This window comes from Macaca nemestrina, chromosome 13, assembly GCF_043159975.1.
Source record: "Macaca nemestrina isolate mMacNem1 chromosome 13, mMacNem.hap1, whole genome shotgun sequence".
NCBI lineage: Eukaryota > Metazoa > Chordata > Mammalia > Primates > Cercopithecidae > Macaca > Macaca nemestrina.
Genome location: NC_092137.1, coordinates 119690533 through 119704738, shown reverse-complemented (window position 1 = coordinate 119704738; position 14206 = coordinate 119690533). Strand labels below are relative to the sequence as shown.

The window sequence follows — 14206 nt, the reverse complement described above, 5'->3', positions numbered from 1 at the left end:
AAAACACCTTGTCAATTGCTGCTAGGCTCAGGAAAATAATAACAACAAAGAATCTTCATCTCAATCTAAAACATCAAAATAAAATTTGGTTCCTGATTGGTCATATAATCAGGAACCCCTCACAAAACTCCAGAGGCATGCTCTCAACCCAAGCACAGAACTAAACCCCAGACAAAAGCCTATGGAAAATGATCTCATAATTCAAAATTTAAAAATACATCAAGAAACAATCCAACCTTAGTGGGAGTCAAAAGACACACAAACTAAATTAGATCCCTAAGAACTTCAGACTACAGCACTATCAAATAGAAACTTAGAAATACATGTGTTTAAATACAAACATATAAGTAACAGCATATATTAAAAAGTCAACACATTTGGAAAAGAACCACATAGAACTTCACAAAGTTAAACTAATATCAAAATTTTAAAGATTACAAAACTCAGTGGACAAGTTAAAAATACAGAATAGACACTGCCAAAGAGATAACTGGTAAACTGGGGGGAAAAAACAGATCAGCGGTCCTATATTAGAGCACAAATAAAACAATGAAAAAATACAAAATAAAGGTTAACAGACATAAAAGACAGAATAAGAAGGTCCAATATTTACCAAATCAAAATCCCAGTAGGGAAGAATAAAGACAATATTCAACAAAAATAATAGCTGATAAAAGATGACATCCAAGACTAAAGAGGTATTAATCTGTATCTATTAAGACAATTATAAATGGGGGAGGATAAAAGGACTTAAAAGGAGGCAAGATTTCTATACTTTATTCAAACTGGTAAAATGTGACACCAGTGGATGGTGATAAGTAAGGGCAATTCACAGAGCAACCACTGAAAAGTCTATAGACACTCAAAAATACTACAGATATCAAAAATGGAATTCTAAAAAATGTCAAGTAATCCATGAAAAGGCAGGAAAACAAAAACAGAGACATGAGAAACAGAGGAAAGAAACAAACGAAAAACATCCCCAAAAACTAACATGGAGAATTGAGCCCTATCAATAATTATATTAAATGCATATGCTCTACCTTATTTTTAACAGCCATAACCTGGAAACAATGAAAATGTCCCTCACCAGGTGAATCGCTGAACAAATTATGGTACATTCATACTATGGAATGTTACTCAACAATATTAAAAAGTAGCAAAATTTAATACTCGGCTGGATCTCAATGGCAAGCAAATCTTGAAAATCACATCTGTATGATTCTATTCCTACAACATTCTTGAAATGACAAAATTACAGAGTTGGAAAACAGATTAGTGTCAGATATTAGGGATCATGGTTGGGGAAGAGGAGATGTGACTGTAATGGAGTAGCATGAGGGATATTTTTGTGGTAACAGACTTTTTGTGTCTTGAATGTGGTAGTAGTTACATGAAACTACATATGTGATAAAATGACAGAACTGTGCAGAACTATGCACAGACATTGTACCAATGTCAATTTTCTGGCTTTGATACTGTACTATAGTGATACAAAATGTAATCATTATGGGAAAGTGGGTGAAGGGTATACATCAACTTCTCTGTATATTTTTGCAACTTCCTCCAAATTATGAAATTATTTTAAAGCAGTAAAACAAAAAAAAAGCCCTAGATTTAGGCTGCACAATTCCGCCAATTAAATTAAAATACCTGGGAATGAGAATCAACCTCACTCTTGTTTTTTAAAGTTCCTCTTTTGGTTCTAATATGCAGCCAAGGCTGTTAAGGAATGCACCTGCTATGGTTTGGATGTGTGTCCCCTCCAAATCTCATGTTGAAATGTGCTTCCCAATGTTGGAAGTGGGGCCTGGGGAGAGATGATTGGATCATGGGGGCAGGTCCTTCATGATGGTTTAACACTATCCCCTTGCTGATAAGTGAGTTCTCACTAGTTAGTTCACATGAGATCTGACTATTCAAAGAAGTCTGGGACCTCCCCTTTTCTCTTGCTCCTGCCCTTGTCATGTGATGCACTGGCTCCCCCTTTGCTTTTGCTTACCACCAAGATGGTAAGCTGTATCGGGCCCTCACCAAAAGCAAATGCCAGCACCACGCTTCCTGTACAGCCTGCGGAACCATGAGCTAAAATAAATTTCTTTTCTTTTAAAATTACCCACACTCAGGTATTTCTTTATGGCAACACAAGAATAGACTAATGGAAACTCCTGATGTCTCTTCATCCAGGGGAGCAACGGGTGAAAAATTAACAAAGCAGCTGTATATGAGGCAGAAAGTGATAGTGGTTTTATGGCATCAGCGTGTCTCCAATCCCCCATACCATAAACTCAAAGAGGCTGACATTTTTAGTCACCCAAAAGCATTGTTTTACACAATAACTTGTATCTCCATGGGAAAATCTGTTCCAGGGCCAAAACTGTAAGACATTTGAGAAGGCCAGTCATTTAAAAATGAAACAAAACAAAACACACTGATTACAAAATCACGCAGAAGCAGGTATATTAGAATAAATGCATCCAGGCCAGGAGTGGTGGCTCATGCCTGTAATCCCAGCACTTTGGGAGGTCGAGGCGGGCAGATCATGAGGTCAGGAGTTCAAGACCAGCCTAACCAATATGGTGAAACCCCGTCTCTACTAAAAATACAAAAATTAGCCAGACATGGTGGCGTGCGCCTGCAATCCTAGCTATTCAGGAGGCTGAGGCAGGAGAATCGCTTGAATCTGGGAGGCGGAGGCTGCAGTGAGCTGAGATCGCACCACTGCACTCCAGCCTGAGTGACAGAGTGAGACTCTGTCTCAAAATTAATTAATTAATCTAAAAAATGCATCCAAAAAATTAGCCCAAAAAAAATTAAAAGAAAGGAGAAGCCAGGCATGATGGCTCATGCCTGTAGTCCTAGCACTTTGGGAGGCCAATGTGGAAGGATCACTTGAGGCTGGAAGATCAAGACCAGCCTGGGCAACACAGGAAGACCCTGTCTCTACAAAAAATTTTTTAAAAATTAGTCAAGTACGGTGGCACATGTCTGTGGTCCCAGCTACTTGGGAGGCTGAGGCAAGAGAATCACTTGTGCCTGAGAGGTCAAGGCTGCAGTGAGCTATGATTATGCCACTATACTCCAGCCTGAGCAACAGAGGGCGATCCTGTCTTAAAAAAAAAAAAAAAAAAAAGTAGTATTTTTTTTCTGGAGTTCCAGAAAAATTTAAAAAACTAAATAAAAGACACTGCTAGATATTATCAATATGAAAAAAGATAGGGAAAATGGAACAAACAACAGTCATGAGAAAATGTAGTAGATGAAGTTAAAAATATATATGGTGTAACACTTGATAAATGAATTAGCACACTGACAACAAATTGAAGAAATTTTAGTAGAAGGATAAACAAATAGAAAACAAGAAATAAATTTAGAGGACTTACCAAAGCTGACTTTGAGACTTACTACACTATTCAAGACGGATTGGCATCAGTATAAGGATCAACACATAGACTAGTAAAGCAGAATACAGAACACAGAAATAGACCACGGATATACGGTCAATCAATTTTCAATAAATACATCAAAGCAATCCAATGGGGAAAGGAAACAACTGGTGCTAAAACAACTGCATTACCCTGAGGGATGAAATATTCTGCACAACAAACACCCATGACAGGGGTTTACCTACATAACAAACCTGTACACGTACCCCTGAACTTAAAAGTTGGAAAGTAAAATAAAATGAACAAAAGCAAACCAAAAAAACCCAATTGTATTGTTGTATGGAAAAAAAAGAACTCTGACCACTACATGACACCATACACAAAAAACTTAACCATAAAATGTAAAATTACAATGCTTTTGGAGAAAGCATAAACATATGTGTTAAAAGTTTTAACCAATCATAGCAATCAAATCCAAGAAAATTAGAATCTACTATGACCAAGTGGGGTTTACCCAGGAATGCCAGATTGGTTTACAATTTGAAAATTAAAAATTAATCATTAATAACTCATATTAACAGACTGAGAAAGAAAAAATGATGATATCAACAGATGCAGAATAAGCATTTGACAAAATCCAATATCCATCCTTAATAAGAACACCCAGCAAACTACAGATAGAAGACACCTTTTCCAATCTCATAATAGACATCTACAAAAAGCTTATAGCTGACATTACAAAGAGGAAAGGCTGAATTGCTTTCCTTCCAAAATCAGGAACAAAACAAAGATGACTGTTCTCATTCTTCTGTTCAACACTGCACCAGAGTTTCTATCAAGTAAATAAGGAAAGAAAAAGAAACACAAGGCATTAAGATTAGAAAAGAAGCAAAACTCTTTATTCACAGGTGACATGATAATCTACACAGGAAATCCTATAAAATCTACCAAAAAACTGAGGCTAGATGTTCAAGGCCATCCTGGACAACATAGCAAGACCCTATGCACGCTGGCTCATGCCTGTAATCCCCGCACTTCGGGAGGTCCAGGCGGGCGAATCACAAGGTCAGGAGATTGAGACCATCCTGGCTAACACAGTGAAACTCCGTCTCTACTGAAAATACAAAAAATTAGCCGGGTGTGGTGGTGGGTGCCTGTAGTCCCAGCTACTCGGGAGGCTGAGGCAGAAGAATGGCGTGAACCCAGGAGGCAGAGCTTGCAGTGAGCCGAGATTGTGCCACTGCACTCCAGCCTGGGCAACAGGGCGAGATTCCGTCTCAAAAAAAAAAAAAAAAAAAAAATTTTTAGGCCAGGCACGGTGGCTAATGCCTGTAATCCCAGCACTTTGGGAGGCTGAGGCAGGCAGATCACCTGAGGTCAGGAGTTCAAGACCAGCCTGACCAACATGGAAAAACCCCGTCTCTACTAAAAATACAAAATTAGCTGGGCGTAGTGGCGCATGCCTGTAATCCCAGTCACTAGGGCGGCTGAGGGAGGAGAATCACTTGAACCCAGGAGGAGGAGGTTGCGGTGAGCCGAGATGGCACCATTGCACTCCAGCCTGGGCAACGAAAGCAAAACTCTGTCTCAACAACAACAAATACACACACACACACACACACACACATATACACACATACACATATATATACACACACATAGACACACATACATATATATATATATATTTTTTTTTTTTTTTAATTGGCTGGTCACGGTAGCGCATACCTTCAGTCCCAGCTACCCAGGAGGCTGAGGCAGTGCCATCTCTGGAGCCTAGGAGTTTGAGGCTGCAGTGAGCTGTGATCGCGCCACTGCTGTCCAGCCTGAGTGACAGAATAAGACAGTGTCTCTAGAAAAAGAAACACTAAAATTTTTGTTCATCAAAAACAAAAAAAGTACAAGCAAAAAACAAGCCACAGACTGGTTAAAAAAAACATACTACATTTCAGATAAACGGTTTCTAGCTACAATAATGCCTACAAATAAACAATAAAAATCACCAAGCGAAAAAATGAGCAATAGAATCGAACAGACACTTAACAAAATAAGATATACAAATGGCACACCAAACTGGCACTCAACATCATTAGGAATCAAGAAAATACAGATTAAAACCACACAATTATATCTCTTCACATCCAGTAAAATGGCTAAAATTAGAGACTGAAAATGCTGCTAAGGACATGGATTGAACAAATTAAACTCTAATACAACCTTTCTCATATGGGGTTCTGTGGGAGAAAGAACTAGATAAAATTAATTCAGTGACTATTTTCTCAGTTGTCTCAAGGATAGCCCAAAGCTAGTACGATTCTAGATTCCTATGAATCCAGGAGAGATGGTAATTCGGTGTAGTAGCCCCTCTTATCTGTGGTTTCTCTTTCTCTGGGTTCAGTTACCCACAGTCAACTGAAAAGAGAGAGGCCACATTCATAAAACTTTTACAATATGTGGTTGTAATTGCCCTATTTTATTATTAGTTATTGTTGTTAATCTCTTACTGTACCTAATTTATAAATTAAACGTTATCATAGGTATGTATATTTAGGAAAAAACACAGAGTACATACAGGGTTCAGTATTAATAGCTGTGGTTTCAGCCATCCACTGAGGGTCTTGGAGCATATCCCCCTCGATAAGAGGGGACTACCATATATACAATAGGTATCTTAGCAAATTAGAACTCAATTCTCATTCTCTCTGAGGCCTGATTTAAAAGGGCTGCATTATACATTGTTACTGGGACGGGAAAATCATAGAATCACGTGCAAAACTGATCATTCCTTATGAAATTAAACGCATGCTTACCATGTAACCCAATAATTCCACTCCTATTTATTCAAGAGAATAAAAACATATGCCCATAAAAAGGCATATGCAAAAATTTTACAGCACTCTTACTCTAAAAGTGTGTGACTAATCCAAATATCTATCAACGAAGTATTAATAAAAGCATGTGGTTTATCTGTACTATGGACTACCACTTCACAATTTTAAAAAAGGATTGTGGGGGAGAAAATGGCAGATAGAAGGCAGGACTAATTTGAAGCTCTCACTCAGACAAACAAAGCAGTGTGTGGAGACTCACACTGTGAACTTTTGCTCCAAGAACTACTGCAGGAACATACTAGGAAAGCCGAGAGAATCCACAGACCCTTTGAAGGAAGGGGATTGATTGCTCCTGCAGGACCTGAGAGACAGCCCAAATAATTGGAGTGCCCAAAGTGGGAAAGTGGGAAAAGGGGATCATCCACCCGCAAACACACACCTTCACTAGGGAAACTGAAGGTCCAGATCGTGGGAGAAGGATTTTACCTTACCTGGAGCTGAGATAATTTAGACAGCCAAGCGAAATACAGCAGTAGAGTAAGCAGCGGGAAGAGCTCAGTCCCCAGGGAAGCCATCTCTGACACACTGTCTCACAGGGGTCCTTGGGGAGGGCTGCCAGAGGAACTGGGAAAAGACCACAGGGAGAAGGAAACTTCCAACTGAATTTTGTGGCAATTCCAACCAAATGTGAAGTTTCTTGGACAGAACTCAGGGAAAGAGATGAAGCCCAAGTGCAGATGTGGGCAGGCGGGGTGGCACAAAACCTGAAAGCCCTGCCTGCTTTCTCAGCCAGGAAGCTGGTAGCCTGAGGCAAGTTCTTAGCCCTGCTTGCCCACTGCCTGTCAACAAACCCGGTGCTGTTGTTAGGGAAGGCACGGTGGGAGTGACATTGGCCTTTTGGGTTGCACGGGAGCTGGGTAAGGCCTGTAACTGCTGGTTTCCCCCACTTGCCTAGTGACCTGCATGACACAGGAGAGACAGCCATAATCCTCCTGGAAGCATAACTCTGTTGACCTGGGAACTACACTCCCATCCCCTACAGCAGTGGTAGCAAGCCCCACCCAAGGAGAATCTAAGCTCTGATACGACTAACCCTGCCCCCACCTGAGGGTTTTCCTCTATCCACCCTGGTAGCTGAAGACAAAGGTCATATTCTCTTGGGAGTTCTGGGGCCCCCCCACTCACCATCTGATCCTCCCTATACTACCACAGCTGATGCTTTCTTGAAAGTGCCACCTCCTGGCAGGAGGCCAACCAGCACAAAAGTAGTACAATAAACAACAATAATACAACTAAGGACCCTCACAGAGTCCATTTCACTCTCCTGCTACCTCCACCAGAGCAGGTGCTGCTATCCACAGCTGAGAGACCAGAAGATGGTTCATATCACAGGACTCTGTACAGACACCCCCCAGTACCAGTCCAGAACCTGGTAGACCCACTGGGTGGCTAGATACAGAAGAGAAATAACAATCACTACAGTTCGGCTGTCAGGAAGCCACATCCCTCTAGGAAAAGAGGGAGAGTACTATATAAAGGGAGTACCCCATGGGACAAAAGAATCTGAACAGCAGCCCCTGAGCCCCAGATCTTCCCTCTGACATAGCCTACCCAAATGGGAAAGAACCAGAAATACAATTCTGGTAATATGACAAAACAAGGTTCTTCAACACTCTCAAAAAATAAAAAAATCACACTAGCTCACCAGCAATGGATCCAAACCAAGAAGAAATCCCTGATTTGCCAGAAAAGAATTCAGAAGGTCAGTTATTAAGCTAATCAAGGAGGCACCAGAAAAAGGCAAAGTCTAATTTAATGAAATCAAAAAAATGATACAAGATAGGAGGGAAGAAATCTTCAGTGAAATAGGTAATATAAATAAAAAACAATCACAACTTCTGGAAATCAAGGACACAGTTACAGAAACACAAAATGCACTGGAAAGTCTCAGCAATAGAATTAAACAAGTAGAAGAAAAAACTTTAGAGCCTGAAGACAAGATTTTCAAAATAACCCAATCCAACAAAGACAAATAAAAAAGATTTTTTAAAAAAATGAACAAAGCTTCCAAGAAGTTTTGGATTATGTTAAACAACCAAACCCAAAAATAATTGGCATTCCTGAGGAAGAAGAGAAATCTAAAAGTATGGAAAACGTATTTGGGGGAATAATCAAGGAAAACTTCCCTGGCCTTGCTAGAGATCTAGACATCCAAATATAACAAGTTCAAAGAACACCTGGGAAATTCATCACAAAAAGATCATCACCTAGGCACATAGTCATCAAGGTATCTAAAGGAAAGACAAAGAAAAGAATATTAAGAGCTGTGAGGCAAAAGCATGAGCTAACCTATGAAGGAAAATCTCTCAGATTAACAGCAAATTTCTCAGCAGAAACCCTACTAGCTAGAAGGAATTGTTCTATCTTCAGCCTCCTTAAACAAAAACAACTGTCAGCCAATAATTTTGTATCCAGTGAAACTAAGCTTCATAAATGAAGGAAAGATAGTCTTTTTCAGACAAGCAAATGCAGAGAGAATACACCACTACTAAGCCAGCACTACAAAGAACTGCAAAATGAGCTCTGTATCTTGAAACAAATCCTCAATATACATCAAACAGAATCTCCTTAAAGCATGAATCTCCCAGGACCTATAACACAACACAGTAAGTAAATACATACATGCATGCATACATACATACATACGTAAATACCAAAGTATTCGGGCAGCAAATAGCACGAGGAATAGAATAGTATGTCACATCTCAATACTAACATTGAATGTAAGTGGCCTAAATGCTCCACTTAAAAGATACAGAATGGCACAATTGATAATTCACCGAACACGTATCTGCTGCTTTCAAGAGACTCACCTAACACATAAGAATTCACATAAACTTAAGGTAAAGGGGTGGAAAAAGACATTCCATGCAAATGGATACCAAAAGCAAGCAGGAGTAGCTATTCTTATATCAGACAAAACAAACTTGAAAACAACAGCAGTTGAAAAAGACAAAGAGGGACATTATATAATAATAAAAGGCCTTGTCCAACAGGAAGGTATCACAATCTTAAATATAGAACAATTATTACTAAACCTAAAAATTGGCATAGACAGAAGCACAATAATAGTGGGGGACTTCAATACTCCACTGACAGCACTTGACAGGTCATCAAGACAGAAAGTCAACAAAGAAACAATGGATTTAAACTATACCCTAGAACAAATGGACTTAACAGATATTTACAGAACATTCCACCCAACAACCACAGAATATACACTCTATTCATCAGCACATGGAATGTTCTTCAAGATAGACCATATCGTAGGCCACCAAACAAGTCTCAATAAATTTAAGAAAATTTAAATTATATCAAGTACTGTCTCTGACCACAATTGAATAAAATTGGAAATCAACTCCAAAAGGAATCTTCAAAACCATGCAAATACATGGAAATTAAATAACATGCTCCTGAATGATCATTGGGTCAACAATGAAATCAAGAGGGAAATTTAAAAATTCTTTGAACTGAACAATAATAGTGACACGACCTATCAAAACCTCTGGGATATAGCAAAGGCAGTGCTAAGAGAAAAGTTCATAGCTTTAAATGCCTACATCAAAAAGTCTGAAAGAGCACAAACAGACTATCTAAGATCACACCTCAAAAAACTAGAGAAACAAGAACAAACCAAACCCAAACTCAGCAGAAGAAAAGAAATAATAAATAACAGAGCAAAACTAAATGAAACTGAAACAAAAAAAACACAAAAATAAATTAATCAAAAAGCCAGTTCTTTGAAAAGATAAGTAAAACTGATAGACCATCAGCAAGATTTAACTAAGAAAAGAAGACAGAAGATACAAATAAGCTCAATCAGAAATGAAATGGGAGATATTACAACTGACATCACAGAAATACAAAAGATCATTTAAGGCTACTACAAACACCTTTACACACATAAACTAGAAAACCTAGAGGAGATGGATAAATTCCTGAAAATATACGACCCTCCTAGCTTAAACCAGGAAGAATTAGAAACCCTGAACAGACCAGTAATAGTGGGATTGAAATAGTAATTTAAAAATTGCCCACAGAAAAAAGTCAAGGACCAGCTGAATTCTATCAGACATTCAAAGAAGAATTAGTACCAATCCTACTGAAACTATTCTACAAGATAAAGATGGAATTTTCCCTAAATCATTCTATGAAGCCAGCATCACCCTAAATACCAAAACCAGGAAAGGACATAACAAAAAGTGAAACTATAGACAAATGTATCTGATGAATATAGATGCAAAAATCCTTAACAAAATACTAGCTAACCAAATCCAACAGCATATCAAAAAGATAATCCACCATGATCAAGTGGGTTTCATACCAGGGAGGCAAGGAAGGTTGAACATACTTAAGTCAATAAATGTGACAGATCACATAAACAGAATAAAAAACAAAAATCACGTGATCATCTCAATAGATGCAGAAAATGCATCTGACAAAATCCAGCATCCCTTTATGAATAAATCCCTCAGCAAAATCAGTATAAAATGGACATACTTAATGTAATAAAAGTCACCTATGGACATACCTACAGCCAACATAATACTGAACGGGAAACACTGAGAGCATTCCTGTCAAGAACTGGAAGAAGAAAAGGATGCCCACTCTCACCACTTCCATTCAACATAGTACTGGAAGTCCTAGCCAGAGCAATCACACAAGAGAAGTTAAGGGCATCCAGATCAGTAAAGAGGAATTCAAACTGTCGCTGTTTGCTGATGATATGATTGTAGACCTAGAAAATCCTAAAGACTCCTCCCAAAAAGCTCCCAGAACTGATAAGTGAATTCAGAAAAGTTTCAGGATACAAAAGCAATGTGCACAAATCAGTTGCACTGCTACACACCAACAGCAATCATGCGGAAAATCAATTCAAGAACTCAACCCCTATTATAATAGCTGCAAAAAAAACACACACACACACACACACACACACACACACACACACACACACACACACACACAAACTTGGGAATATACCTAACCAAGGAGGTGAAAGATCTCTACAATGAAAACTATAAAACACTGCTGAGGCCGGGCGCGGTGGCTCAAGCCTGTAATCCTGGCACTTTGGGAGGCTGAGACGGGCGGATCACGAGGTCAGGAGATCGAGACCATCCTGCCTAACATGGTGAAACCCCGTCTCTACTAAAAAATACAAAAAACTAGCCGGGCAAGGTGGCGGGCACTTGTAGTTCCAGCTACTCGGGAGGCTGAGGCAGGAGAATGGCATAAACCTGGGAGGCGGAGCTTGCAGTGAGCTGAGATCGTGCCACTGCATGCCCACAAGACTCCATCTCAAAAAAAAAAAGGAAAAAAAAAAAACACTGCTGAAAGACATCATAGATGACACAAACAAATGGAAACACGTCCCATGCTCATAGATGGGTACAATCAATACTGTGAAAATGAACCTACTGTCAAAAGCAATATCCAAATTCAATGCAATTCCCATCAAAATAACACCATACTTCTTCACAGAACTAGAAAAGACAATTCCAAAATTCACATGGAACCAAAAAAGAGCCCACATAGCCAAAGCAAGACTAAGCAAAAAGAACAAACCTGCAGGCACTGCATTATCCAACTTCAAACTATACTACAAGGCTACAGTTATCAAAAAAGCATGGTACTGATATAAAAATAGGCACTTAGACGAATGGAACAGAATAAGAACCCAGAAATAAGGCCAAATACTTAAAGCCAACTGATCTTCGACAAAGCAAACAAAAATATGAAGTAGGGGAAAGGACACCTTATTCAACAAATGGTGCTGGGATAATTGGCAAGCCACATGTAGAAGAATGAAACTGGATCCTCATCTCTCACTGTATACAACAATCAACTCAAGATGGATCAAGCACTGAAATCTAAGACCTGAAACCATAAAAAGTATAGAAGATAGCATTAAAAAAAACCCTTCTAGACACTGGCTTAGGCAGAACCCAAAAGCAAATGGAACAAAAACAATAAGTAGGTGGGACTTAATTAAACTAAAAAGTTTCTGCACAGCAAAAGAAACACTCAGCAGAGTAAACAGAAAACACACAGAGTGGGAGAAAATATTCACAATCCATACATCCGACGAAGGACTAATATCCAGAATCTACATGGAACTCAAACAAATTAGCAATAAGAAAACAAACAATACCATCACAAAGTGGGCTAAGGACATGAATAGATAATTCTCAAAAGAAGACATATAAATGGCCAACAAACAAATTAAAAAATGCTCAACATCACTAATGATAGGGGAAATGCAAATCAAAGACACAATGTGATACCACCTTACTCCTGCAAGAATTGGCCATAATCAAAAAAATAAAAAAACAACAGATGTTGGCGGGGATGTGGTGAAAGGGACCACTTTTACACTGCTGGTGGGAATGTAAACTAGTACAACCACTATGGAAAACAGTGTGGAGATTCCTTAAAGAACTAAATGTAAAACCACCATTTGAGCCAGCAATTCAACTACTGAGTACCCAGAAGAAAATAAGTCACTATACAAAAAAGATACTTATACACACATTTATAGCAGCACAATTAGCAATTTCCAAAATATGGAACCAACCCAAATGCCCATCAATCAATAAATGGATAAAGAAATTGTAGTATATATACCATGGAATACAATCCAGCCATAAAAAGGAATGAAATAATGGCATTCGCAGCAACCTGGATGGAACGGGAGATCATTAGTCTAAGGGAAGTAACTCAGGAATGGAAAACCAAACATCTTATGCTCTCACTCATAAGTGGGAGCTAAGCTATGAGGATGCAAAGGCATAAGAATGATACAATGAACTCTGGAGATTTAGGGGAAAGAGTGGGAGGAGGGTGAGGGATAAAAGACTACAAATTGGGTACAGTGTATACTGCTCGGGTTATAGGTGCACCAAAATCTCACAAATCACTTAAGAATGTACTCATGTAACCAAACACCATCTGTTCCCCAAAAATCTATGGAAATTTAATAAAATAAAAAAGAAAAGGTTCATATTAGAAATATTTTAAAAATTGTACTATTAATACTTTTATAAGTGATGATTCTTTAAAAACTTCTATCGAAAGAAACAAGATACAAAAAAGTACACACTTTATAAAAAAGTGTATCTATCTATAGATAGATAGATAGATAATTTTTTTTTTGAGACAGAGTCTTGCTCTGTCACCAGGCTATAGTACAGTGGTGGGATCTCGGCTCACTGAAACTTCCGACTCCCTGGTTCAAGCGATTCTCCTGCCTCAGCCTCCCGAGTAGTTGGGATTACAGGCATGCGCCACCACGCCCAGCTAATTTTTGTATTTTTAGTAGAGACAGGGTTTCACCATGTTGGCCAGGCTGGTTTGAATCTCCTGACCTCGTGATCCACCTGCCTGGGCCTCCCAAAGTGCTGGGATTACAGGCATGAGGCATCGTGCCTAGCCAAAAAAAAAGTGTATTGTATCAGTACATATGTAGGCATCCCCAACTTTGACAGCCATGCAGGACCACAAAAATGACTGTACAAGTCGTCCAGGCAAAGTAATCTTTAATGATCAATGAGAAAAACACCGTTTCCATAACTTTTAAATTTTTTGTCAAAATACAACTTTGTTACTGTCATTTATAAGTATATAGCAAAATGTTTTAAAAACTAGTATTTATTATGTTGTAAATTAAAACATTAGATACATTGAGAATTAACATGATTCTTTATAAAAAGTTAGTTTATCAAGAGTAGTTTGAACAGTGCTTGCCACCTCTTATCAAAACAAAATACAGAGCAAGCATGTTTTTTATGTCTTGGCAAATTGTTATACACCTTTCTAAGTTTGGATCAGCTTCCACGTTTTACCCTTTATGCTTTCAATGGCATGAAACATCTCGGAGAGTTCTTTTAATATAATGGCTTTTGCCAATGTCACGTCTACTGGACTGCC

General features: G+C 38.7%; 1 protein-coding gene across 13 annotated transcripts in view; it reads right to left on the bottom strand.

Annotated features, from left to right (window-relative positions):
• LOC105490079 (testis specific 10) overlaps positions 1-14206 on the bottom strand; it is a 163389-nt gene that overhangs the window by 91080 nt on the left and 58103 nt on the right. The gene's annotated exons all lie outside the window — the stretch shown is intronic.